A 27,967-nucleotide genomic window follows, 5' to 3' on the forward strand; every position below is an offset into this window, starting at 1 on the left:
TAGATTAGTTTAGATTTTCGCTGGTCATTTGCTGTCTTTGAGGGGATCCACTAGAATGAGTTAGGCACTTGTTTACCAGTTTAGCAGGTATGAATTTCCTCTGTTAATTCTGATGTGTTGGCTATAATAAATAAACTCAGCTAAATGGGTTCAAATAGGGATATAACTGACAAAAGCTGTCAACACCAGTGATGGGTAAACTTTAAGGGTATAGGCCATAGCTCATATTAAATATCGATTGTGTGTGTGTATATATATATATATATATATATACTATACTTATATATATACTGACTTATAAAATTATGCTTCTGCTCCAATTTGCTGTTGAAGTAAATTCTGGTAGATGCAATAAGCGTTCTTGTGGTGTCTTTCTTTAAAAATGAGACTTCGATATTTTATGTAATGCAAATTAAATTTAGCATTTTAATTGTTCTTTTTGAGACTTTCTTAACTGTATATAACCTTAAACCCATGGTCACTAAAGTGCATATTACCATGACAATGTAAATGTTAGGCACACTAGACATAATCCAGGAGCCGCCAATTGTGCTGCTGTCTAAGGTGCTGAAAACACAACAGGGGCCAAATAGTTTTCCTTAGTCCTTTCCATTAACATAAAAGTATTTTCCTCTGCTAGCCTTAGCTGGTTTAAACGGGTCTCCCAACCCGGTCAAGCTGGTCTTCAGGCACTCCTGGTCTGAAAAGCACCTCTAAAACCAGCCAGCCAGCTACTATAAGACTTCAGTTGAGTTTCTTTTTTTTCTTTTTTTTTTTTTAATAAACAACATTTAAAGTTATGTTTTATGGAAATTGTATTTAATTATATATATATATATATATATATATATATATATATATATATATATATATATATATATATATATATATATATATATATATATATATATATATATATTAGAAATCCACGTTTAATACAGCAGTGAGGAAAGAGGAGCATTATACAGTGATTTATTGCCCTATTAATACCCTTAAGTCTTCTGAGAAATTCATAGTCATTGGCATATTGTCGGTGAGTAGAGTCACTGTCATTGAGGAAGGGGGTGTGTTAACCCCGGTCACAATGTAGCGAAGTTGTGGAGCGTTTTCTCGGTTGCCATGGATTTGTAAAAGCTATTGACTGCGTTCAGCCTTTCACTGAACGTATTTGTAAGAGAAACGCACCACTGAAGGGAAAGCATCATCGTTCGAGACATTCCGCTGTCGCGCGCTGACTAACAGCTCGAGCTCCGCGCACTTCGCACACAAACTACTGCGAGAGGTAAGCGTTACTTTATTTTTTAGCGAGGAGATCATTTTTTCCCTCGATATGTCATTCGACACGCGTGTTTTAGCACTTTGAAAGCCTGTTGTGTTATGTATGAGAGTTCTAGTAAAGCGCGTCTGACAGGTGAAACCAAACCCGGTTATTTCCTATTCCTATGAGTAGAGTGTTTGCTCTGGAGTCCAGCTGTGATAGGAAACCCTTCTCTTGGTCTTTTTTAGAGGTTAATGTGTGCTTTCGCGGATATTAAGGATGCTCAGATGATATGGTGACAGGACTGTTTGATGTTTCTTGCATCGTTTGGCTATTGTAGTAAGAACTGCATCATATGTAGTATTAAAGATGGATTTAGGTGGCCAAAGGCACATTATGCTGCATTGCTTTTTGATTGAGCTATATAGATGTATAGAAATGAAGCGGTTAGATTTGCAATTCTTTTTCTCTTGGTTTGTACCGTAATAGCGTATCAGTGGCAGAATTTTTCTCATGAGATTTAAGAATGTAGTACAATCTGTGAATCTAAAATCGATGCTGTCTTGCAGTTCTTTCTCAGCAGAAGATGCGGTACTTTCATTGCACTTTTGGCGGTTTAAGTATATCATGCTTTTGAAAACATGCCCTTGGTAGCCCTTGACATTCTTACCACTAACATTAGATCTTGAATAGATGCTAATTTTTTCTCTACAGAATTGATCTCTTGTGTTTTTGGAGTGCTTGGCTTGCTCTTGGTTTCCTCACTGATCCCCAGGCTATGTGGTCTTAAAATAAATGTTTCAGTTAAAAAGAAAAAGGGTTTTAGAGCAAGCTGGTGAAGTTTCACAGTGTATTTTCTATTCTCCAGATGAGAAAATCATCTATTTCAGCGGCACACGGTGAGCTTTTGAAACGAGGACACAAATCCCATTCTTGCATTGGATGAGGATTTTTAAATTCATGTTGCATTTGATGTTTTCATTCGAATTGGTTTCCATGTTAATGAAACAACATTTATATTACATTATATTACAAAACAGTGAGTCTTTTAAAAAACAGAAAGCACCCACTGGTGGATGTCATTTATATATTAAGTAATTTCAGGTAAATTTGGATTCAGATGTGACCCCAGTGAAGATAGTGAAGCTTTTTCTTTGTCTTGCTTTTTTAAACATCGTAGGCAGGTATTTTTAAGCTGACATTGTGATTAATAACCAATCCTTTTTCATAAATTTTCACTTGTATCCCTAAACGTTATTCATTCGTTATCCATTCCTATCAGATTCTTTTAGAGTAAGGATTTCTTCCTTCAAGAAAACCCTGATGTAATGGCGTTTTCAAGAACACAGAAACTAATATGTTGATTAAAAGAACTTACAGTCTGATGTAACATCAAAAACCTCTGAAGAATCTTTAATTGTTAGAGTTTAGTTATACGGAACCCATTTACATAACATGTAGGCTTTGTGAACTCCTCAAGTAGGCTCTTTAATGTAAAACATATTGAATGCAGCCCTCGGAGTTGAATTGTGATTTGATTATGAAGCCTTTTTGCCTATTATAAAAATCAGATTCTTTCTAAATCTGTGTCATGACAGCAAGATAAGTTACTCTACTGTAATGAAAACAATTAAAGTCGCATTAGAGACAGAAGGCAGCCTCGTGTGCTTTGAGATTTGACGAGTGAATTTGGGAGGATGAATTAGCACAATGATTGGTTTCTTCTGCGGTCCAGAGTAAAGAGTGTGGAAAAGCCAGATAAGAAATGAGTTCTTCCACCGAGACAGTAGGTGTAATTTGCTACTAATGAGTGGTGGCAGAGGAATGAACATTGTGCTCATCTGAGCTTGTGAGAACATCATAGATTGCTGGTTTTCTATTAAACGTTTTTAAAATCCCACTTCCAGGAACACTAGGCCTCATTTATTTCAAATTTAAATCTTGCTTATATATGATATCCAGTAAGGCCGATTATCATTATTATGCAACAGTTAACCTGATAAATTGGGTTGGGTCACACATTTGTGTGTTTATTTACTGGGCGATTTAACTGCAAAATTATTAATCATTATGCCTGCGCAGTTTGAAAGCATTATTATTTGTTATATGAAATGGTATTTTACAACAGCAAAGTTCAATGCACTTTATAGTAGCAAAGTTCAAGGTTTCAGAGCTCATAAAAAGTTCTAACGAACATTATCAACCTTTCGAACCAATGTGTGATGTTTCTTTTTGGATTTTATGACCAAAAACTGAAATACCAATTTAATTCAGCTGAATGGAAAATAGATTAAAGATCAACTGTCGTTACTTTTTATATTCACACGTCTTATCTAAGCTTAAACTGGATTTCTTTCATGGCATAATGGCCATTTATTTGCCAAATTCTGCCAAATGAGGCCACTGTGAGGAAACTAGGGCAAATTCCTCTCACCAACAGTCCACAAATAGAACAATGCAGGACACCACCATTATTCTGCGCCTATCAGATGCCTGCCGTCCAAATTAAATGAATTTTTATGCGTACAGTTTATGCGAAGATCAAATAGTGACGCTTGTTGAGGACAGACGTGCTGTTTTCTAAACATTCAGATTTATGATTTAACCTGCCAGGTGATAAATTGATTAGAGAACAAAGCACCTAAGCGTTTCTAGGGACTGGAACACCTTAGCAACCGCATAGGAACCGCAGTTCCATTCTAGGAGGTCTTGCGGTCAATCTCCAGCAATCTAGTTCTTTATACTCTTCGAGTATCACTGTAAATCGATGCCCGATAAGACCTTTTTCTTATTCATGATATATATTTATCTTATTCAAAGGTTGCCAAAACAATCCAGATTTCATTTCGTGTGGTAGATAACCTTTGTGGCAAAGCACAATCTAGGATAAATGATTTTCACTGTGGATTCGAACCATCGCAGGCAGAGATGAAACCTACAGAGAGGCCTCTCATCTCCATGTGTGATGCCATATTCACTCAGTTATACAAATTCATTTGAGGAACACCTGCGCCCTAAGCTAAAAAATATGCTGCATCTCGCTTTTCATTTTCAAGCGAGCTTAATGCAGGCACCAAAGTTTTCTAAAGCAGAACGACACTAAATAAATAAATAAATGAACGAGGCTGGCATGCCTGAAAGGAAGCGCAGATATGATGTGAATTTGTGTGAAAGGGAATGTGAGAGGGAGGAAAAGTTATTCAGAATGAGCTTTTTAGTCTGGTTGGCAAAACGTGAAATTACTGGAAATGTCACAGAGTTGACATTTGCAAATCGTTCAAACTGGATTTGCTTACAAACAGCATCAGTTCTAAATCATTTTTCTCCAAGTTAGAGAGTATTGTTGTCGAACGAAGCATACAAACTACTTCGAAAGGATAGTTCTGTTTTATTTATCCTCGAGAATAAACCTGTATGACTTTGAGCATTCAGAAAAGTACAAAACAACTCTAAAAGTACTCCAAATGACTTGGAAACTGTTTTAAATTGATAGCTGTTTGTGAGGAATCAGGCCCAAATTTAAACATTTATTCAGTATTTTGGCTGCAGTGCATCATTTTGACATTCATATCTTAAGGCATGAATAAAGTAAAAAGTAAAAAAAGGTTTATTTATAAAGTACTTTTTAAAACCATGTTTAAAAGTGTAAAAAAAAAAACAATAACAGTAAAAACTGAATATAAATGTATTAATACTATAAATAATATTTGATTTGTTTCATTTTATAATGGCGTTGCAACATATTCTGAATGTTTTATATGAAATAATTTAGAAATATTTAATATTAAAAATGAGTTGGATGTTCTTCCACTGATACAGCCTATTACCATCCATTACGTATTTCATTTACGATATTGTACAATGATGTTGTAATATTCTATATTCTGTATATATATTCTATATATTTAATTATAGTGCTTCAGTTTGTACTTTAGAAGCAGGAAAGAGAAAGTCATAGAGGTTTAAAACAACATGAGTTGTCATAGATTGTGACAGAATTGCTTTTTTTGTTTTTGTGAACTGTCCCTGTGAACTATGGTATATTTAAGCCTTTGCTAAAGGTTTTCTATTACTTAAAATAAGCTTCAGTTGTCAATTCTGAAGATGCTCCTCACAGTGGCAGCACCTGGAAACTATTTTTTCATGATTTCTATCTTAAAGCCTCTCATTTTCTATCTTAAAGCCACATATTTTTTAAATTAAAAAATTTTCTCTGAAGGAGAGGGCAGCGCCTGTGTGTTTGTGTGTAGCCTGTGTATTTTGTGGTTTTGAATGTGGGTGTGAAATAGATCGATTCTGTCTGTTCAGCATTGGGGAAGGGGAGTAACGAGCAGCCGTAGTAAAGATGCTGTGATTATAGTGATGGAGATTCTCCCCCATACCTTATTTAACAGGCTGGTTGTCATTTGAGTTGCTCGGTCACCGTCACCGGTTACACCAAAAGGAGAATTACTATGATGAGCTAACACTGAAGGACGAACCTAAAAAGGAGGTCAGACTTTTCAGGCATGTTCAGGGTTCCCTTTTTCCATCCTTTCCCAGGAGGCAAACAGAAAGCAGGGAGAACACCAGGGCTTTACATTTTGCACATGCCTAAGGCAGTAGGAAAGCACAGTTTCTTTATGATTCATCCAGCGTTAGATGTTGTTTGATCATTCAGTATTCAGTATTTTTTCGGATCTTGAAGCACTGGATCATTAACTATTGGAATGAACAGTATTTTTTTTTTGATTGTGAGAAAGTGCCCTTTGGCTGTTTGTGTATTTGAGGTAATATATATCTGCTGCGCACAGACTGTATTTTAGAGAAACACCATTCTTTTCAGAATGATAAAAATGCACTTTCCTTTTCTTACTGTGCACATTTAATCATAATTTAACATAATCATCTTTTATTAGTCATAAAAGCCTATAATCATAATTTTCGAACAAATACTATTTTCTTTTTTTACTTTAATGCTAGAAAAAATCCAAATAGAGTGCTGCAGCCGATAACCATAGGTTTTCTTATCAGTTTTTAAAATGGTCTTTTTTTTATTTAAGAGTAAACAAAGTATTTGGAAATATAAACGAATATGGATAGTATATGGATACAAACGAACAATACGTTTTGAAAATTACACAAACCTATACTAAGAATTTAAATATTGAAGCAGTTATGATTATTTATTTTTCCTATAATAATATAATATAATATATATAATACATATTATATAAAAAGCATCCAAATATTGTTTACCACAAAAATTATTTTACTCATGAATTAAAAACCCAAGTGAAAATTTCAAAGAATCATGTAGCAAAATTTATTTTATATTTATATTTAATTTTTTTTTTTTCAGAATATGTCACAAGTATGTTTCTTGTCATTTCAACTTTTCATAACTACTTGAGTCAAAAATAAAAAATAACAAAAAACAAACAAACAAACAAACAACAAAAAAGAGCTCTGCCAAGCATGAAAAAAGGTAACGAAAAAGGCAATATCTTCTTTAATGTCATGCCTTTGCATCCTTATTCATGTGTAACCTTATCAGGTTTTCCTGGATATAGGAAGTTGAAAGATCAGCATCTTTTTAAAAATAAAACATCACATTGTTGCACAGGGCTGTGAGGCAAAATGAAGCCAGCGGCAACATTTCCTGCAGGTGCCCATCCCCCAGCATGCCTGTGGTCAGAGTCTGATTAATGGTCCTATCTCTTTCACAAATCTCCACTTCCACAGATGCACTTTAAATCTTATTCATGAGGCACCACGTATCAGTTAAACAACAGGAGATATGATTCTGAACTTTTCGAGACAGATCTCATGCTGCACAGCAGGGTGCCACATTAAAAAATCATGCTGGTATATGTCCCATAACATGGTGTGAAATATAGCATGCTGCAGGTCTGCAATATAATGTTCCCTGTGATAGAGATATGAAACCCAAAGCACGTGACACTGATGGAATTTATACGAGCCATTATTCAAATCAGCAAGATCCAAACTGTGAAGGGAGCGGATTATATAAATAAAGACAAAAAAAAATAATAAAATGATGAATGGGCTTTGACCGCTTATGGAATAGCGACATCTTTGTTCCTGGGGTTCTCATAAAGAAGGTTGTGTTTCAGGGTATGGGCAAGCCTGGAAAGGCACTGCAAAGATGGAGTGGATGGAAAGAAAAGATGCTAGAAAGAAAGGATGAAGGAGGATAGATGTGACAGCCATGGGGACCTAAAAGTTCATGGCAGTGAAAAGGCTCATTGTGTCCGGGGACGTGATATGAAACATGCAGAGGTTTGCTTTTGCGCCAGTTTGTCCCTCTCGCTATGTAAACAAGGATGTACCAGTCACAGGACCCTCAAGAAGACCTTTAATAAAGAAACATTTAGCACTTGCGTTAACAAGCTCCTTTCTAAATTTAAATGGACAGTTCACCTCATCTTTTTCCAAACCTGTATGGTGTTGTTTCCTCTGTGGAATTCATATAGAGATGTTTTGAAGAATGTTCATGCTGTTCTTTTCCCATAATGACACCAGATGAGAACTTGTGTTTACATCTAGTGCCATTGTGGATTACGTTAGTGAGTTAAAATAAAGTGTGTTTGACCTGGATGAAAAAAATACAATGTAATTATTTTTAAAGGTTATAGAAAAAAGGTTTATTGATATTTTTTTGATAGGTTTATGTATATTTTCGAATAAATAAAATGTAATTAATTTATATATATATATATATATATATATATATATATATATATATATATATATATATATATATACACACACAACTTTTTCTTTTTTTACAAAAGGGTGAGTAAATTCTGAAAAAAACAAATCTTTTTTTTTTTTTTAATTATCCCTAGGTTTAATTCGATAGAACACACACATCTAAACTAAATAATTTAGAGAGGGCTTGTGGGTCATTAACTTGTTTTATTGTCTGAGGTCAACCTTCATGCCACAGCTAAGGACTTCGGCTTGTCTTGCATCACATTGTAAATCAGTTCTAATGGGTATGAACTCCATATGTGCACACACAAACAAAAACAAGACCAGCAGGTGCAGTCCCCATGTGAATGAAGCCATTTCTGCCTTCTCTAATGCCCACTTCAATGTGTTTAGCATGCGCTATGGTCTTAACAAGCCTCTCTATACAGTATACCCAATTCGTAAACCATGTCTATCAGAATGACAGAGTGTGAGACCCATATATAACACTCCCATTGGGACCCATTACATTGAAGGTGTTACAAAGAGAGGTGCAAATAAAAAGAAAAAATCCACAACGCACATACTGCTAAAATATGTGTGTGTCCTGCATAAAGAGAAGATGTTTACTGGCTAGGAGCAGTTAAACGCTATTAGCCGGGCATCAGAGGGTTGATGAGCATTGATTAGAAAGAAACATGGAAGGCATAATAAATGGCTCGCAAAATGAACTTCAGTCTCTGTCAGTCTCTCAATGTGCACTTAAACCTTAAAGACACTGTTGCAAAGAAAAGCGTCTTAAGGTAATTAGATTTAGCCTTTATACGGGAAGTGTTGCAGAAATCTCAACATATGGCCAAAGTTTGTGTGGAAATGTAATTGGATTTAACCCAACGCTAATCAAATTAGCTAGTTAAATTATCTAAATAATTACATTTCAGTCATTCGGCAAACACTCATTGTTAATGTGAGAAGATCTTGCATCAGTCTTCAAAACATGATGAAACCGCATCCCAATAGAGCCATAAAAGCATTATCTTGAATATAAATTTGTGTTTTTAATCAAACATCCAGCTCTGAAAGCTTTTAAAACAGAGAAAAAAAAATCTAAAAGAAAACAACCTTCAAAAAAGGCTTATTTTGTAAAAAAAAAACCTAACAAATAAATAAATAAACTACTTTTTCTTAATAAAAGCAGGTCTAAGAATTTCTTTTAAAATTTTAATTTGAATTGCAATTCAACATGCAGTTTGAAATGATTTCATAATTCATTCATTCAAAGGAATCGTAATTTAAAAGCCATCCTTTATGTGAAATTTACTGTGTTCCTCCATGTTAGGACACGTTTAATCTCTAACAAAGAGTTTGCGGAAGAATAAGACAATCTTTGTGTCTGTCCTTGGCACTGTGCACACCTAATCGTGCTTAGGGCCAGAAGCACAGCGATATTCAAGATCTCAATGTTCACATCCTGCAGGAACAGCAACTGTTGTGCAAGAACGCTGCCAAACCTATAATTCAACACTGCATTCTGGGACCAAAAGCCCATGTCCCTTACTGACCCCGCTGAGAGCCCACAGCCCCGTGACCTCATTACAGTTTCTTCTGCGGGTCCCAGTGAAATCCCTTAAATTCAAGACAGATTCCAATTTGTTCAATTTAACTTTGTATTAAGAGGGAATACAGATGTGCTGTTAGTTCCCATATGGGCGATTGGTCACTAATTTGGGAAGCCTTGGGAAATAATGAAAACTGGGTTCTTGAGTTACTTGGGTAACAAGCTTTTGCTTGCAGTTAATTGTGATGAAAAATGTTGCTGTTGCTTCCTGCATCCCATTTCTGTAGCTCGACTGGTGCTTGCTTGATTTCAATACATAAATGATAAAATATCTATTTTATGCACAACAAAAGCATGTAAATATGCCTCTCAAAATCTTGATCCATGCTGCAGTTACGTGATTGCAAATGTCATTATTAAACTCAGGAGGGGATAGCGTTTGATTTAGACTTTATTTGAAGAAATGTAATCACTATGCTTAGCAGCGATTGCTACATGGCGGATTTAGGTGCATAAAGTACCAGAAAACAGAGCATAAGTGATGGTAATTTCAGCTTAATTGTTTTAGCTAATTACAGACATGCAGGTACACAGCAGAATTGGATGGAAAATGTTCACGTTTTACATAAACTGCACAGTTGTGCTTTCACAGGATACAAAAAGAGACAGAATGATGTAAGCAGTGGAGGCATGTTTCCATTGTCTAAGGGAAAATATCATCATTTTGAAATTTGAAGCAATCACAATCACTTAATTTAATAATTATGACTTAGTACGTCATAATGATTTAGCGTAGCATGATTTTTTGGCAGAAATGGGCTTCTATTTTATGTTCTTATGGCATAATGTTGTGCTGCAAATGTGAAAATTTTGAAGGCTACAGAAACACTGATTAAATTTAAATTGCACATGTTGCGGAAGGTGAAAATCTCGAGATAATTAAGACTGCTTTGGCTCAAGAGACGTTAAAAACAGTTCAAAGTTACATTTAATGTTATGTATCCTGGGAAACTATTGTCCTACTTTAGAATGAGGATATATTTTAACTGTTATCAGACCCAGTGGCAATGAAATAAGTTACTTCAAAGCAGAATCTACGGTCTTCACGTGTTGAGCGCCAAGTCTTGTTTGTGGTTGTGCCCTTTACTAGTAGTTTAGTAGTATGCATTCAACCTTAAGTTGCTATATGTGTGAAGACCCCTTAGCAGTTAGATTTAAATGTTAAAAAATGTTTAAATGTAAGGGTATTTTTAAGAAACGTATGGGACACTAATCTGGTTCTTTATCACTCCTACTCAAAGACGATTACAAAAAATAGAGAGCTATTATTGGTTTTCATTATGGGTTGCCCTTGACAAAAGAATTTCAAGCAAAGCATCTCGCAATTAACCCTAATTAGTGCATACTGATCCTTTTTTGCCATTCTGCAATTCATCTTCTCTTTTCTCCTAAGCTGTAGCTGTCTACACATTACCTGTGTCTTGAGAAGGTTTCTGTGCTCTCCTAATTAGCATCTAGCTGGGAAAGCAAGCGGCTGCGTTACTGTCAGCACCGAAGCCCCTCAGAGACCTGCTGTTATATGACTCACCTCAAATATGGCTGCCAAAGTGGTTTCACTTCTTTGTCAGTCATTGTACCAGCTGACATGGATGAGAAGAGACACTAACAAAGCAGTTTTGCACACTTCTCTCCCACTAACGATGTTTGAGGAGAACGGTTATGTTAGCTTTCAACACAGTCTTTTTCTATATGCTCGTGTGTCTGCATGCATAGAGAGGCTTTGTGTTGGGCTAAATGCGTATGACAGCATAACAATAACCGTTAGGCATTTCGTCAACATCATTTGCATAGATTGTTCAGATCAAAAAAGGTCTTTTGTGTCACTGACAAGCATCGTCGTAATCGACAATTTCTATTTCGATTATTAATATGTTTACAAAATAGTTTTCCTTTCCTGTTCTATTTTTCCATAAACGTAAGCCTGTCGTATAGAGTACGTTTCAAACGTGCAGCAAAGGTTATCCGAACCCCCCTCGTTTAGAAATGTCACAGATCCAGAACTGTCAACAAACCCAGTGGTAAATTGCACGATGCAGGTGTTCTTCCTGCACCCGAGGTCTGTTAAATGTGACCCTTGTGGTGATCTGGCAGCGTGCGGTGGTAATTGGACGACGGGGCTGTCCATCATACAAATGGGGTCGAGAATCAAAAAAAGACCTGGCTACGTTTTCACAGGCCATCAGCTGTGATTGACACGTTGAGCTCTGCTGTGCAATAACAGCCCCGAGCGGTTTGTATCTGATTCATTACATCCACTAACTGAATCTTTCAAGACTGCTGTGTTTGAAGTTGTTTTCACTACTCTTTAATGTATTATTTTCCATTGACTGCAGCTAAGCCGGTTACTATGGGCAACCTGTGTCACTTGGGACCCTTGATAGAACTACTAACGTGTGAGGTGCCTGTGGCGTAAATACACCGCTTTCTCCACACGTGCATGCAACAGAAAGAAGAGAGACACTATTTCATCCGGCTGGTAAAGTGAGAGAGAATTCATGCAGTGCAGAAGTATTGTGTGTTGATAAGAGCTGCTTTTAATTTTCAAACCGGTTTTGGCAATTTAGTGCTGTTTTGGAGCAAAAATTATAATTCTTTCATCTTTCATTCACCCTCATGTTGCTTCTAATCCACATTGTAATCCAACAGGAAAAGAATTCTACAAAAAAGGATTTTTCAAAGTAATAAAAAAAAAAAGATTATTACTATAAATGTAATGTTTAATTAAAGTGCCCCTGTTGAGGTCAACATGAAACATTAGTATACCCCCACCCACTTGTTGGTCTGAACGAAACTGTAAATTCATTATTTGCCACTAGGTGCCGTGGTAATAATAGCGGTTTCTCCATCACGATGACATGAAAATGGAATACCGCAGATTAGCATCACTCATTTGGGAGTTGAGCAAATCAGTTCAAATATGCATATAAGAAAATCTAAATGTTTTTTTTTACTTTGAATGCATGTCAGCCTTTTGTTTGGGACTCTCAAATACAAACTATGAACCTTTAATTAGCCATAATAAGGGCTGAGCCGCTCACTCTTTTCCCGTTGTGTACAATTGGAACTGGAGCTTTTCATCTTATCAAAAGGATGCAAAATCTCCATACAAATTGCCTAAAATTGCTATTTTTTTTTCTTTTGAAGTAATATGCTAAATTTGAGTGATATACTGACTTAAATTTGCATCCTTATTCACTGATAATCTCCCCTTCCAGCTGTTAACCACTGTAATCGGATCATTGAGTGATTCAGAACTCCTTACCAGATTAGTCAGGTTTCCTCAAAGAGTTATGCATCATTTTGTGAATTTAATTTAATTGTTTAGGAACTCAGGAACTTTGTTCAAGGACTCAAAAAATTCACAATTTACACATTGTTACCTCTCTCATGAACATACCTATAGAAGAAATAAGACTGATCGATATTATCTTGCGATTTTTTTCTTTCCTCTTTTAATCTCATGGCTTTGAAAGATTTTGAATGTAGATGAATCTGTGCAGCTTTTTTTAAGTTTGAATAGTGTAGTCCATTTTAATTGCGTGGAAAGAGTTACTTCTTGCATTCTACAGAGAAGAAAGTCCATGCATTTGGTAGATATAGGTTGATTAAATAATTTTATAATTTAGGACTTTTAACAACATGCCCCCATGCAGTCACCCAGAATGGTTATCAACTAAAAACAAAGAAGTAAAAAAAGAGAGATTGAAAGTGGAAGACGTAAGGAGAGTAAGGGCACATACTCATGTTCATCTCCTGCTGATCTGTATCTAATCTCATTACCGTTATATAACGGCACCATATATAATGTCACTTTTTGTTTAGACAAAGATAGAAAAACAATCCTGCTCTCATGTCCTCCTCCCTCCACCTGTGGCATGGGGGGCTTTAAGCTCCGGTGTGCCAGCTTATCCATTAAAACTCACATTCCACTAAGTCTTTTATGCCACCCTATAAAGGGCACTCGGGCAAGCTCTTCTCCATTCACTCCCAAGTACTCAGCATTCCTCTCACTTGACATGAACATCCTTTGCTGGACCCAAGCGGCCTTTTATTTGAATTGTGTCTTCAAACAGAAGCTACACTGTTTTGGTCTTGTTAGTAACTTTCTCAACCAGCCTAATTTGGAATAGATGCACTTCTACTTGCTTTCCATCAAAGGCATTCCGAAGAACTTCAATTTTCTTAAAATATTTAGAGTATTCCATTATTTGAGTATTCCAAATTAGCAACCAAAAAAATCCATTAAAATTAATGTTAGTAGATATTTGCAACCCGTTTTACTGCAGCAATGTGACACGAAAAGAAAGAAAGAAAGAAAGAAAGAAAGAAAGAAAGAAAGATAAATAACCAGAAAGGGCAATCATTTTAGAGGCAGATAAAGTCAATAAAGTACATTTTTTAAAAACTGTAATGATAACAAGATTTCCATTCAAATAACGCTGTCATTTTGGAAGTGCTGGATAAAAAGGCTGAATGGAAAAAGTAATATGCACATAATATTGCTACGTTTTTATGTAAACTTGAAAAAAAAAGGTAGAATTAGTCAGCAGACATGCATAAACCATGATGGAATCACATTTATGAATACATTTCTAGATGTGTATCAGAAAGGTAATGTGACTAAATAATTCACTCAAAGAAGATATTGATTATAGTGATATTAATTTTGCACAATAAGTGCTGCGGTATGATTAGCAACCTGTTTGTCAAGTGTGAAATCACAGAGTATGTGTTGTGTTTATGATATTCTATTCATAACTACAGTATCAGTCTATTAATAATGTAGAAAGTGCTCTATAATGATAAATTATGCATTGATTTAAACATAGTTATTGTATGTGCTGTTGTAGTCAGAATGACCTCTTTTGTGACTGCCGTATAAATAATAGAAAATGGTCTTGTCGCCGTACGCTGCTGTGAGTAATTTAGCATTAGCAGTGGAGTCACGTCACCAAATTGCTTTTGTGCTGTGAAGTGTGGATGACATACAGTGAGCTTAACCAAACCTAGCAGTGAATGCTAACAACAGACTTCACCTTCACTAGACCATTGAACACAAATATCATCCATTTTAGAAATAAACCACATTTTTTTGGGATACAACAGCTTTAGCAGATTAGCATAGCGACACCTAGCACATCAGTGTAAAGACCTTAGGCTAAGGGTTATCGCTTAATGCATTACTAGCATGATTTTTTTACTAGCATTTTAACCCTCACTTCACATTTTATCACATACACAGTTTCTTTGGTACTAAAGCTTAAGGAGATATGCATTGCAAATGGATTTGTCTCAAATCTACTAGCTGTTCAGAACAAGGTAAAAAGGAGTGTGTCAAAAAGGGCAAGATATGATTTTTTCATGTTTTTATTTAGTGAACGTACATATTTGTCCACTTGGTCTTGTCCACCCTGCACAGAATGTGAGTGGGAATGATAACGGTTTGAAAGAGCCATGTCTACCTGCCGTTATCAATGGAAGACAGCTGGTGTGAGGAGATACGCTGGGAATTCATAAAGGTCTCAAGCTTGGCAAGATGACTGCCCTCCACACTGCCTGAAATGAAACCCATCCTCCTTGTATTATTTTATATAGACATGTATTAAGGGATCTGTAAAGGAAATAGAATTTGAGAACGCAGCTGCAAGATCCTGTGTGATTTCAGAAAAACAATCATATCTTTAGGGAAAATGGGGAAAATTACTAATTCTGAGAACAGATGTTCATAACAAAATTGCAATACTTGAGTCGTGCAATACTACAAAACAGGTTATTTTAAAGCGCTTCTGTCAATTTATATTACCAATATAATTTCTTTATTTTATTTAGTATATTTGATAAAATCCATATTTTTTCTTTAATCTTAAAACCTTGTGCCAGTATTTACATTTTGATCACCTTATATGTGAAAATAAAATATTTTTATTTTTTTTGTCTTTTTGTGTAAATATATTTTTACTCATAAATACAATATTACAATATTACAAAATTGTATTTAAAAACCACCTCACCAAACGGAAACTGTTTGATATAATGACTCATCTTGATCTTTGATCCATCGATCCATGGTCATTACGCAAAAAAAGCCATATTCAGTAGATCTTTGTGTGTCAGCTAATTGGTTAAACATTGAATGAGTGAACAATTAACTCGTCTGATCAATTCTCTCTTTCACAAAATGAGAAGAATACTCAATCATGTGAAGTGCACCGATGACCAAAGGCATGAAATCTGTCTCATGTGGCACAAAAACTACAGGCCAATCAATACTAGCTGAACACGCAAAAACCAAAAGACAGGCAGCGAGAATGTGTCCAATGCGTGCGGCATCACAGACATTCAGGGACAGTTTCCTGCTTCCCTGCATGCTTAAAGCTTGAATTAAGACAGGCAGCACAATCAGCAACCTTGCTCGCCCAGAGTGGGGGATGCAATCCCAGGGCTACCACGAAGTAGAAACTCTACAGCCATCATCATTAAAGCGCCACCAAAGGCCCAGAGACCATAATGCGTCCTTTCTGCAAGCTCTGCAGTTTTATCTGGCTCATTTGAGACCGAGGAGACCATAGCACTATGAATTATCGGCTATGGGATGCTCCTTCCCGTTAGCTCTTGGTGGTATCCAGAAACAACCGCAAGAAGGAAACGTGCCATCCTACCGCAGCAGTTTTTTGCCCTTTCTTTTCCACTCTACCACCCATCAGCCATCTAATAGGGGTTTTAGTCTTCATTTATCTTCATTTAAGGTGGGGAGAGGGGATGGTTTTGTTTACTGTTCGAAATATTACGCGTTTGGACAAGGGAGGAGGGGTGGCCAATGTAGGCTGTGTTTGATTGGGGGGAAGGGCGCTTTCGAGAGACTCCTAGACTCGCTTTTCCCCCAGACTCCTAATTACTTTGAAACATTCTTCCATCGTCTCATAGTCAGTGCTGACAACGGTTCAGAATTAAAGATCCTGGATGCCCACAAATGGTATTAACATGTAGATACAACAATGCTATGTGCATTCATCATGCTGTCGACAACCCTATTGAAAATGGAGTTGAAAATGGAGTCAGTGCTATAAGATGACAATACATTAATCAACTCCATTTACCAACTATATATATATATATATATATATATATATATATATATATATATATATATATATATATATCTGTATAATATTTGCAGTCTTATTGCAAACCGTAGTCTCAAGGATCCTACCAAAGTTTGTATTGTTTTTATTTGACCACAAACCAATAGTTCATTGGTCCCCAGGTCTACCCTCCCCCATTCAACTGAACCCCACGCAATCAATGAGAGTTTGATTTAACACTTGCAGCTCCAGATGCCATGAGGGAGCTTTGGCCTGTCCCGTGCTTACCAATGCCATTGATTGTTACTCTTAGTTGAGCTGCTGCTGTCTAGTACGGCTGATCGATTCGAGCACAGAGTGTGTCAGATATCGAGAGTGTATTTCAAGCTGAGGCAGACTCTTAAACAAATTAAATGTGCTCATATGGATTACTTGCTTAGCATTAGAAGTATTAAAGTAACTCTTTTTTCAGCCCACTTCGATCAGACCATGGATTCCTCATCAAATGCTTAGATAGGAGACATTGCAGAGTTCAAGCGAACAGTTCCACTTGCACCCATTTCTTTGGCTATTTCCTGTCTTGGCTTGTAATCGATAAACTGTATATCATTGCCTAGAAGGACCCATGTTCCTTTAAAACCCTTTCAGGTTAAGTAAAACAGTTTGAAACAGTTTATTTGAGGAAACTTTTGATTTGTTAAGTAAAGTGCACATGAGGTGATGGCAAACAATGCAAAAGAACAAGTCTGATTTTTAACTTAAATTGTTTAAAAATCTTTGAAGCAACTTGAATTGAATACATAAGATATTAGACTTATTTACTTATTACTTATAATAAGATATTATCTTCAAGCATCTTATAAGAGTGTTTTCTCTCACTGTACTGGCAGACTGTATGTATAAACAAGGACAAAGTAGAGAATCTGCCATCATAGAGCATTAAAACAAACAAACAAACAAACAAAAAAACATACATAATATTTAATATACAATAAATGAACACATCTTAATAATTATTCAGGTTTAGCCTCTGAAGTAAATGCATGTCGTTTATGGATTTTTAGATATGTATACTGCAAAGCAAGTAGAAAAAAGTATGCTTTATTAAAAAGGAGAACACTTCTTTGCAGTACACAAAATGTGGTGATATATATCATATTGACAAATGAGTTTAATAAGTTAAGATCTTTACTTTATACAACACAGTTTGACTGATAGTTTCCCACTACTTTCGAGATTAAAATTTTATGCTAATCAGTGCACCAAATAAATGCACGCTAAGTGCACTGTGATGATTTGCATCAATCAAACCAATACTTTTAGAGCCACTTAAAAGTAGTGGTCAAAACCACCCCAAAATGATGTATACATTGCAGTATACTCTAATGCTTGAAAAGTAAGTCTGTGTCTGTGCCTGAAATGGTTAACTGAAGCTATGAAGCATCAATTATGATTAGCCCGTGGCTGTTCATTGTCACTAATCAATTTTTTTTTTTGCCATGCAGAAAGAGGCCTGACAGTGTGCCAGTAATGGCATTCGCTCCTTTGATTCGTGACCCCTCGTTTTGTGTCACAGTATCAGAGACATAATGACTTTCTGTGGTTTCGCTTCATTGGTGCTTCTGTCTTGTACCAACAAAGTGTCTTTGCTCATTTGTCTCTGTCCTTTCTCTGTGTTGTCTCTCATTTCTCATATCGTTCTCCTTCAGGACATGTGTTTGGTTGGAAAATGCGTAACCCTGTGATGGACTGACCACCTGTCCAGGGTGCTTCCCTGCCTTTGGCCGACATTCTAGGATAGGATCCAGGAATCTTGTGAGCCTACAGATGAGAAGCAGTATAGAGAATATACAGATGGACGCAATGTCTATCTGGACGTTTTAAAGGAATAGTTTAACCCCAAATTAAAATTTATATTCATGCCCTCATGCTGTAAAATATTTTTGTCTTTGAAAGAAAAAAAGCATACATTTTTAAACATATGTTACGCAGCTATTTTTTTCAAGTTAGTGCACCATTCAAAATTGAATTGATAATGCATTTAAAATTCAGATCAATTACTTAATTTTTGTAGAACTTGAATTCAAGTTGGAAGTTCAATGTAAGTTAGTATAATTAATTGAACTTGAAGTGAATTTAGGTAACCATTTATTTTAAGGTGTCCTTGTTGCACATTTTAAATGTACGTTATGCATAATTCCATAATTCCAAGACAAACCCTCAAGCCATGGTTACGTCAAGAACAATAACTATAAGGATAAAATAAAATAACTGTAGACATAAGGTTCCATTAGTTGTCTAATTAGTTAACTAGCCAATTATTATCTAATAATGAATAATACATTTATTACAGTATTTATTCATGTTTGTAAATATTAATAAAATACAAACGTTCATTATTAGTCAGCTCAGGTCCACTAAATAACACTGACAGATGTATCGGTAACTGTTAAAACAAACATTTACTAAGATGAATACATTTTTAAGAAGCTTATTGTTGTTTCATGTTAAATAATAATAATTTCAAATAATAAATTCATACTCATTGTAAAGTCAAAAATAGGTTAAGACATCAAAGTTTCAAGTCTTGTTTAAAAGTGTAGTAGATAGATGAATGTTTGTATTAAATTTCTCTTTAAAATGCAACACGAATTTGGCCATCTTGTACTTTACCGACATGCTGACTAAAACAGAGCAAACTGTGCACAAAAAAGATGTCACCTTAAGGGTAAATCCCTATTTTCTTTTATTTCATACACCTGTCACATTTGATGGGTGAACAGCTGGGTTTTGGAGATATTAAAACCTGAATGCAGCATCCTCCAAAGAAAGAGTTCCCGTCTATCCTTTAAATGGCTCAGCTCTGGCACAATAAATCTGCTAGACCTCTGTATCACTCTGTAATCTTCTTATCTAAAGGGCAGGGGCCCTACCCTGTCAGCAGTAAAAGATGGACTATTTCCAGAATCACGCGGCTCCTCTCGCAGGTTTTTGGATGAGTCAATAACTAGTCTGCAACCAATCAATCGTGTCTCTCCCACTAACCTCATTTTAGATCTGAGATCACGATGCGAATCAAAGCATCCTCACAAATGTAAATTCAGGTGGATCTCTAACCTTTCATGCCATTTTGACTTTCGTTACGAGTACCTAGACATACATTATGCATGTTTTGGGGATAAAAACAACAAAGCAGATTTGCTGACTTGAACTTTTGAGTGTTGCCGGATGAAAGCTGTGGTTGATATAGGGTGTGACGCACCGCTCAACTGAACAAACTGTCCCGCTGTGTTACACAGCTTGGGTTTGCATCCCAGGTCAATAGCTACCATCATTAGTGCCAAAAGCAGTCAGACGGGATGTCGGCCTTGTCTCTTTCAGGGCCTCTAAAAGATATTGTGACCAGATCCATTAAAAACTACACTGTGGTGGGGCATGTTTTATTCGGTGTGAAAGTGGAATATAATGGGGAAGTGTACCATGTCATCTGAGTGGATGAGTATATTCATCAGCATGGAAACGAAATCATGTGTGACTTTCTGTCTGCCTTTTCAAGCTTGATGTACTGAAAACACTGTGGGTTGTAAATGTTAGCCTTATCGTAAAATGTGAAATTGAGATTTGTTCATTTTTTTTTTTTTTTTTTTTTCGGGTTCAATTATACATGCAACAAAAACAGCTAGATTTTTATGTTTTATATAAAAACATGAAAGACGTGTGTGTGTGTTTTGATGTGTTGCAAAGTAGTTGCCTACTGGTTTTTATGAAGAATCTTTTGTTTGTTATGAAATACTTCCACCCTGGTCTCATGACAAAATATGTACCTCTGTGCACTTTTTGTGCAACACCGTGTTATGTTGCTTACTTGGCATTTTGCCGCAGTTTCAAAGAAAAATGTCCACTGAGTGGTGCTAAAACACAGGTTCGATACGTGACTCATTTTTTTTACGTTGACATAGATAAGCATTGCTGTGTTTTTATTACATTGCTTTAGTTACATATTGCAAAGGTTCAGAATTAATCGTAAAAGTTAATGTCCTACACCAAATCCAACCCTAAACCTACCCAATAGTGTTAACAAATGCAAAACTGATATAAAAAGGCATTTTTTAAACCCATAGATATGAAGCTGGATATGTGTGATGCTAATGTTTTTTTTAAATCTCCCATCATATTAATATTGTTTTAAAGTCATAACATGATATACATATAGTATAGTAATAAAGTACACTTTATTAATCGAAACTTCATTAATTTGTGTGAAAAGGAATAAAAGATGTTGGAATTTTACTACCTCTAGTGTTATTTATTTTTTTAAATTACATTGATTTATTGGTACGTATTTCTAGGCTTGCTAAAAAGGTATGTTAATGCTATGAGACCAGACAGAATTGTCACACATGTGGACTCCTTTGTTGTTGTTTTTGTCTTGTGCCATGTGCTCTGTGTGCCCTACCTTCCATTCCTGTTAATTGTATCATTGTCTTCAGGTGTGTCTTGTTAATTTAATCAATTACTTTGTGTATTTATTCCATGTGTGTTTCAGTTCAGTGTTAAGAATATTCTATTATTTTAAGGAAGAGTGTACTAGTCTGTACACTTAATTTTTATATATATGTGTAAAAAAAATGCTTCTTTAATCACTTTAAAAATTAAACTTTTTATTTTTTAATGTTTTTCAATTCATGTGTGTTGTGCCAGGGTGTTTACTACTTACTTTTATGCGGTTACTAAGCTGTTCTGAGTATTTTAGTGTGTTGCACAGCTTTAGGCAGTTGCTTACTCTTTTTAATTTTTTGAGCATGTTTTACAAGAAAATACTGTCTTTTTTTTTTTTTTAAATTGTCGTATTAAATTTAATGTTTCACTTGCTATGTCTTCTTATTATTATTTTTATAGTTAGCGCAGTAGCCATATAGAACTGTAATAATAATAATAATTATTATTACTATTATTTATTTATTTTTATTATATACTATTTGATTCAAAAATAAATGTTTTATGTAGCTGGTTCTGTCTACTGATTCTTGATGAAGTATGCTAATGGAAAGGTAAAATAATAATTATTATTTTTAACCTTTTCCTAAACACGTCAAAGAATTTCTGCACTAACAAGCGCTTTAACTAGCATTAAAGTGGATTTCAAACTACTGCCACCTTGTGAACCTCGAAGCTATTTCTATGAAGGGCAAGATGAAAAGACCTGACATTTGCATTCACATAAACAGCCAGGAAGTGTTTGTCCTTTTCGCTTGCGATTTTCCCCTTATAATTTTAAGATAAAGCCCCCGTTTCTAGGACACGTCAAGCGACCTGCCAGAGAACGTAATTGACTGATGAACTAATAGGGGGAAAAGCAGGGGAAAAAACAACAGTGCCTGATATACTGCCTGACTTTAAAAGTATCACAGAGGCAAATGCACATCAATTGTCAGACTTATCATCCTCATAATCCTGACTTCTGTATATGAGCAAGAATCTATAAACCATCTTAGACTTAACGGAGTCTTTCACTGAGGCGCAGGAAGAACAAATACTTTCATTCAGCGCCTTCCAAAATGCAAATTCCCCTGGCTCTTAACATCTTTTCTTTTTTTTTTATTGGGGTTCCCATGTCACAATATGGCCTCAGTGGGTCTTGCGTGTGGTGCCTCAGTCCTGTGGTAAACATGAATGTGTTTTCAGGGTGAAAACAAGATTGTTGGTTTCCTGTGGTGGTGAGAGGTCTGGTGACATTCTTCACTTGGACAGAGCTGAACTTTTATTCATGCTACAGCAGATAAAGGTAACTTTTTGTCGTTATGCGTTATGATTTGACTTTTTTGGAAGTTAAATAGAATTCCTTTTTTTCATTATTAAAATCTCAAGTATAAATGCAGTAATAAAAATGCAACATGTAGACAGATTTGAGTGACTCTTATGCGCTGGTTCAAAAATCAGTTTAAATAAGTGAAAAATTGATCTGTATTCTATGATTTCTGTCTATTTCATCTAACTTTACTGTTTGTTAATGTGGCAGTGCATAGTTTGAGTGATATAGGGGAGCAAGTTTCGGAATAATAATTCTAAGAATTGAAACCAAAATCGGTGAAACAAGTGAAACAGAAACTTCAGTGTGGATCTGAACAATACCTGGTGGCTCAGTCACGCTCAGGTAGCCTCTTAGTTCATTGTCTCCGACTTGTTGAGAGAAGTGCTTTGCACGCTTGATGAGAGTACATTCAGTCACGAAATGGAAAGTTAAAGTAATTATGTTCTTATCTGGGACTCTTCAAACCAAGACGTCCTCTTCATTGAAAGGCAGATGTGACTTTAGCATCACAGCCTGACTCTGCTCATTTTTGCTGCTCCAGATTCACTTTTGCCCCTTCCAGCTCTTCATTGAAATGAGCTTAGTAAGTTTTTACATAACTTGATATTCTAAGTGCTAAATGCAAGAGCGAAATCTAATTTCCTATATTATAAAAGGTTGGAAGCCTGATAGTAGACTTCAAAGCTATCCGTCTGGCAGTTCTGTGGCCTCTGGTTGCCCTCCGGAGAACATGACTACATTATTTTAATATATGAGTGTGCATTCCCACACTCTAGATCAGGGTTTCCCGACCTTTTATGTCAGCTGAACTCCTCTGATCTCGATAAATTTACTTGAAGTTCCCCTGAGATTTGAAGTCATGCTAACTAAGTATAATGAATTTTGCAACCTCTTTGCGTATTCAATTATAAAATCTATTTTTAAACCAGCACTGTACAATAGTCTACTTTTTTATAGATTTAATTTTGTACGTTTTTATATTAATTAAAATTAAATCCATCACGCAGACTTCCATGTAGAGCCAATGAGTGAATCATTTTAGTGAATCATTTAGGCCGGTTTTCACAAAATTTGATTTACGTGAACCACCTAAAGCAACTGATGTGTACCGACATTTTTTTCCCTTTGTACCTTTATCCTTTTCATTGTGCTATTAAGCTCCGTTTACGTGAAATGATTCTTCTGAAACAACAACAATAAAAATCTGACATCTCTGGCAAACACTCATGTGCCTTTCATCTGGCATACGCAAAACCTTTTCCAGTCAGTTGTAGAATATGAATACATAAATATTCTAAGCAGGGTTTTTCCTTTCTTTTTTTCATCCATTCAAATGTCTTTTATTCAATGAACTGAAGTACTCAAAAGCTTTTTCTTTCAGCATATATGAATTTTAATGTGTGTCAACAAGGGATCTAACCTATTTTTTTCTTTTCAATGTACCCCGTTTTACTCAAGAGGGCAAACATACATTTTTGGGATATTTTGCATTGTTTGAAGATGGAGTACTTAGAAAGTTAAACATGGTTGCAGGGTTTGTCTAGCCAAGCATTAGACTGTCTGACGGTTTTAAAGAATCTTACATCAAGCAAACAATTCTGAGTGCAGACTTTATTAACAGCTGGCGACAATAAGCATTTTTCTGTTCCCCTCCATAGTCGAACATGCATGTTACTCGTGTCTTGCAGCATCTGTTTCGTTGCTGTCACTATTACATTTATTTTGTTGTACGGCTTTCATCTTTGAAGTCTTTGTTGGAGGGTACACAATGAGCACTTTACAGAATACTGGGTAGATGATTGCTCAGCTGTACAGTCCAAAAGCTGCCCTTAAAGTCACCGATAGCCATTTTCAAAGCAGTGCAATCTATCCTTTCATTTCCTGACACATTATGAAAGAAGGGAAGTGTGCATGAAGAGGTCTTCATGATATTGCAGAAAACATTTGAGGAAAAAAAAGGATAAAATAATTGCTTTTAAATCAATGAGTAAATGCGTATTGGCTGAATGGACTGCTTGATGTATTTGGAGCCGTGCTCTCCATTGTTTGAAAATCATTTCAATTACCGCCGCCTTGATCACCACAAAATGTCTCGCTTAAAGAAAACTCAGCATACTTCCCATTTTCCACAGCTTTAATTCAACCAGGCAAATAGCGCTTAGTTCTGGGAACAATCTATAATGAATCTAATTTGCATAAAGGAGGTGTGTTTTGCAATAAAAAGAATGGAAATTACATTTTATATGCAGCTTAGTGTAATTTAAATGCATTTAGGAGCAGTTAAATGGAATTGTGGGTGGTTAGGCTTTTTTTTGCAGAAACACCTCTCACAAGTGCCACAACTGTTCAGTAAGCTTATCCCATAAGGCCTCCTTAAAATCTTGTGTTTAATCCAGTGTCTATCCCCTCTATTCCATAACTGTCATGCATTACTGTAAACATAATTTTTTTGATTGTTTTAACAAAATAAAGGTATTTCCTTTGGTAATATAAAAAAATAACTTGTACTGAACCCTGAACCTTCTTTTAATACTTATTGGTTGTCATTTAGTATATTTTATAGTTTCTTTCCGGTCATTTGGGACATAATTCACAGACTGTTTTGCCAAAGGAAGCCATTTGCACAAATGTCAGTTCCATGTTAATGACATGTAAGTGTAACCTCCTACGCTATCATTCATTTCCTAATCAAGTAAAAGTGAATTAGTAAATGGGTGCGTATATAGTCTTCGGATCAGATTTCAAATCTGATTAACCAAACCCATGTCTTGTTGGACTTGTTGCAAGGACACAATGTCCTTTAAACCAGTAATACAAACACTCTTGAGAATGCCATTCATTAGCATCCATTCAGAGCACATGCTAATTGCAGCCAAGATAACCCTTCCTTGCTCTTTAACCTTCTGACCAGCGTTCATCGAATCCATTCAGCACTCCTTAATTCAATCCACACTTTGGTTGAGGATGCTGACGTCATAAAGAAGGGTAATATATTTACGCTTCGCTATCAGTGTTTTAACATCTGCTTTCCAAATGTCATTGTATATGAGAACTGGAGGTCTCGTGTTAATAATGAAGAGAGGATATGGGTTGAACTCAATGTGTTGGCAGAAAGCTATAGCCTTAGGCTGAACCATGACAGAACATTTTGTAGGGGTGCCAGTTGAAGAACCCCCATGTGATATTGTCCTCATTTTGGTGGGTAATATACATGAATTATACAGTGGGCAATGTTTTTCCACTATAAGACAGGTTTAAGCTTGTGATTTGAAGTGTTATTAATTGTGAGTTTAGCATTGATTAATAAAATGACATGTAGTATTAAGAATAACCGCATGTATATTAATAATAGACATTTAATGAAAAATACATGTAAAGTGGACGAAATATCAGTCTGAAGTCTATTAAATAAAAAATGTAGATCAAGACAATATTTCATAAAAAGGTTGTAATTTTAATCCTTACCCAAATCATCCATGTTTTCAATAATGGCAATTTTTTTTATTATTATTTAATCTTTCATAAACTCATTGTAATATTCCAAATACTTCTATTCATTAATATAAAATTCAAGCATCCATTAGAAAATATTTTTATGCATATTAAATTTGGTACTGTATGCGTGTATAAATGTATTGTTATTATATGTAAAATATAGAAAAATCTTTTGTAATATGTTAACAGTTCTAGCTGAAAGAAGTAATCCTGTCCAAATAGTGCTGTACACTTGCATTCAAGGTTCTTTAAAGATGTCAAACCATGATATCATGCAGCGAGGAACAGTCTTGGTTAAAGAGCCATTAAAATGTTGGAGATATCCCAATAGCTCTTTCAATAGGGTTAGCTCTGCGTGTACACATGGATATCTCGACACCACAACAAACTCCCACCCATGCACTGCCAAACACAAAGCTAAACTATTCACTTTCCAGACGCAGCCTTTGATATGAGTTTGACAAAGACGCCTCTGTAAAAGCCCTCTTTTCACTGGGCTCTTTAATGCCGTGGCTCTCCTTTCAAGCATCCCGAAAGATAACTTTCAATGTTCTTGAGTGAAACAGGCACATGTGTCATCTGTGAGACGCCCCGCAGGCCGCCAATGAGAGACTCTAAAGCCTCTTACATATGTTGAGCTTAGAGATTACTTTACATTATTTGAAATCATCAGGGTGGTGGAGACTGTTGAGATTTGCGGAATAAGCTGCATAAAAACGCAATCTCTTTTTTATCACACAGTGTGGAGAAGATAAGGTGTAGAATTTCACACTCAGGCTGTTTTAGGGTCATGCAATAAACCAATTTTTTTTTTTTTTTTTTTTTTTGGGGAGTAGGAGGAACCCAGCATGTGGACCATAAAGCTACGTGATACCTTACCCTCTGAAATGGCTTAAGTGGACAATTACAAAGTTATATGTCCATGTCCCATAGTGCTTGTAAGGAAACCTGCACTTTTAGCCCAGGGGGTTCACAAATACCAGATGTGCACTGCAGGTGCTGCTATATTTTCAATCATGACTTCTCAAATGTAGCTGCGGTGTAAAACATAGAATGGCTCGCTTAAAGAAAGCATTTGAGCATGTCTGAAGTGTTGGGAAGGCTGTTATGAGTGTTCAAATGTAGATTTGGATTATGGGCGAATCTCAAGGGAATCTCATGTTTTAAAGCATTATGGAATTAGTTTTTTTTTTTATAAAAAAATGTGAGGGAGGGTTTAAGACAAAGGATGTTATCTTAAAGGGCCAGTCAGATACCATATACCATGATCTGCAGTGACCAGACGCCATTTCAGTTCATGTCAATTACAGTGCAGAGACACCAGCAGTATAAAATCGCTGTGTATGTAAACATGACATACAGAAGCACTTAACTTTACCATGCACTATTATTGTTTTCTTGACTATTAAAATACCATTCATTTTTCAAATTTCCTGTTATTTTTTCTTTTTTCTTAAACACGAGTGTGCGGTTTAGATTCTGTTGCTTACGGAGTAATTGATCGATTTAATGAATCTTGGGATGTCAGTAGGTACATTTGCATAGTAATGCAGTTTTCCAAAGCATCTTATAAACTTAGCCTGTGGCTTTCTTCATTCGCTATTTGTTAATTGGCTTTGGGAGAAAAAAAAATGTACACCTTGTTGAGAAAGTCGAGACTGTATCTTTCTCACGATTAAATTGCACCTAAGGCTAAGAACTGCTAGAATTTTTATTTTATTCTTCCTTCCAGCACTTTTGCAGGATTCCTAATTATATTTTTACAATAATATTTTTATAATTTAATTTGCTGCTTCCTTTATCCTGCACAGTTTGCATCCTATCATTTCATTTTCATTAATATATATACAAATTATTCTTTAATATTATATGTTTTAATGTAATTGAAGTATATTTATATAATTAGTTTACGATGTGTGAGGTTTTCTGAAAATGATTTTATATGTCAGGCTTTAAGGGGAAAATTATTTAATGTTACCAAGATGCCCACACTGTTCTCACAACAA

The 27,967-nt window shown here is 35.6% G+C and overlaps 1 protein-coding gene across 2 annotated transcripts in view; it reads left to right on the top strand.

The window, feature by feature from the left end:
• Positions 1 to 1,056: 1,056 nt before the first annotated feature.
• The window catches only part of chl1b (cell adhesion molecule L1-like b), a 76,345-nt gene continuing 49,434 nt past the window's right edge, over positions 1,057 to 27,967 (top strand). Inside the window, exon 1 of one of the 2 annotated variants that reach the window (XM_043242512.1) lies at positions 1,057 to 1,282. The gene's annotated coding sequence lies outside the window, so the exon portion shown is untranslated. Of the gene's footprint in view, positions 1,283 to 22,300; positions 22,440 to 27,967 lie in introns of those variants that run through there. The other variant, XM_043242513.1, reaches the window with a different exon arrangement.

Source organism: Puntigrus tetrazona, chromosome 6, assembly GCF_018831695.1.
Source record: "Puntigrus tetrazona isolate hp1 chromosome 6, ASM1883169v1, whole genome shotgun sequence".
Lineage (NCBI taxonomy): Eukaryota > Metazoa > Chordata > Actinopteri > Cypriniformes > Cyprinidae > Puntigrus > Puntigrus tetrazona.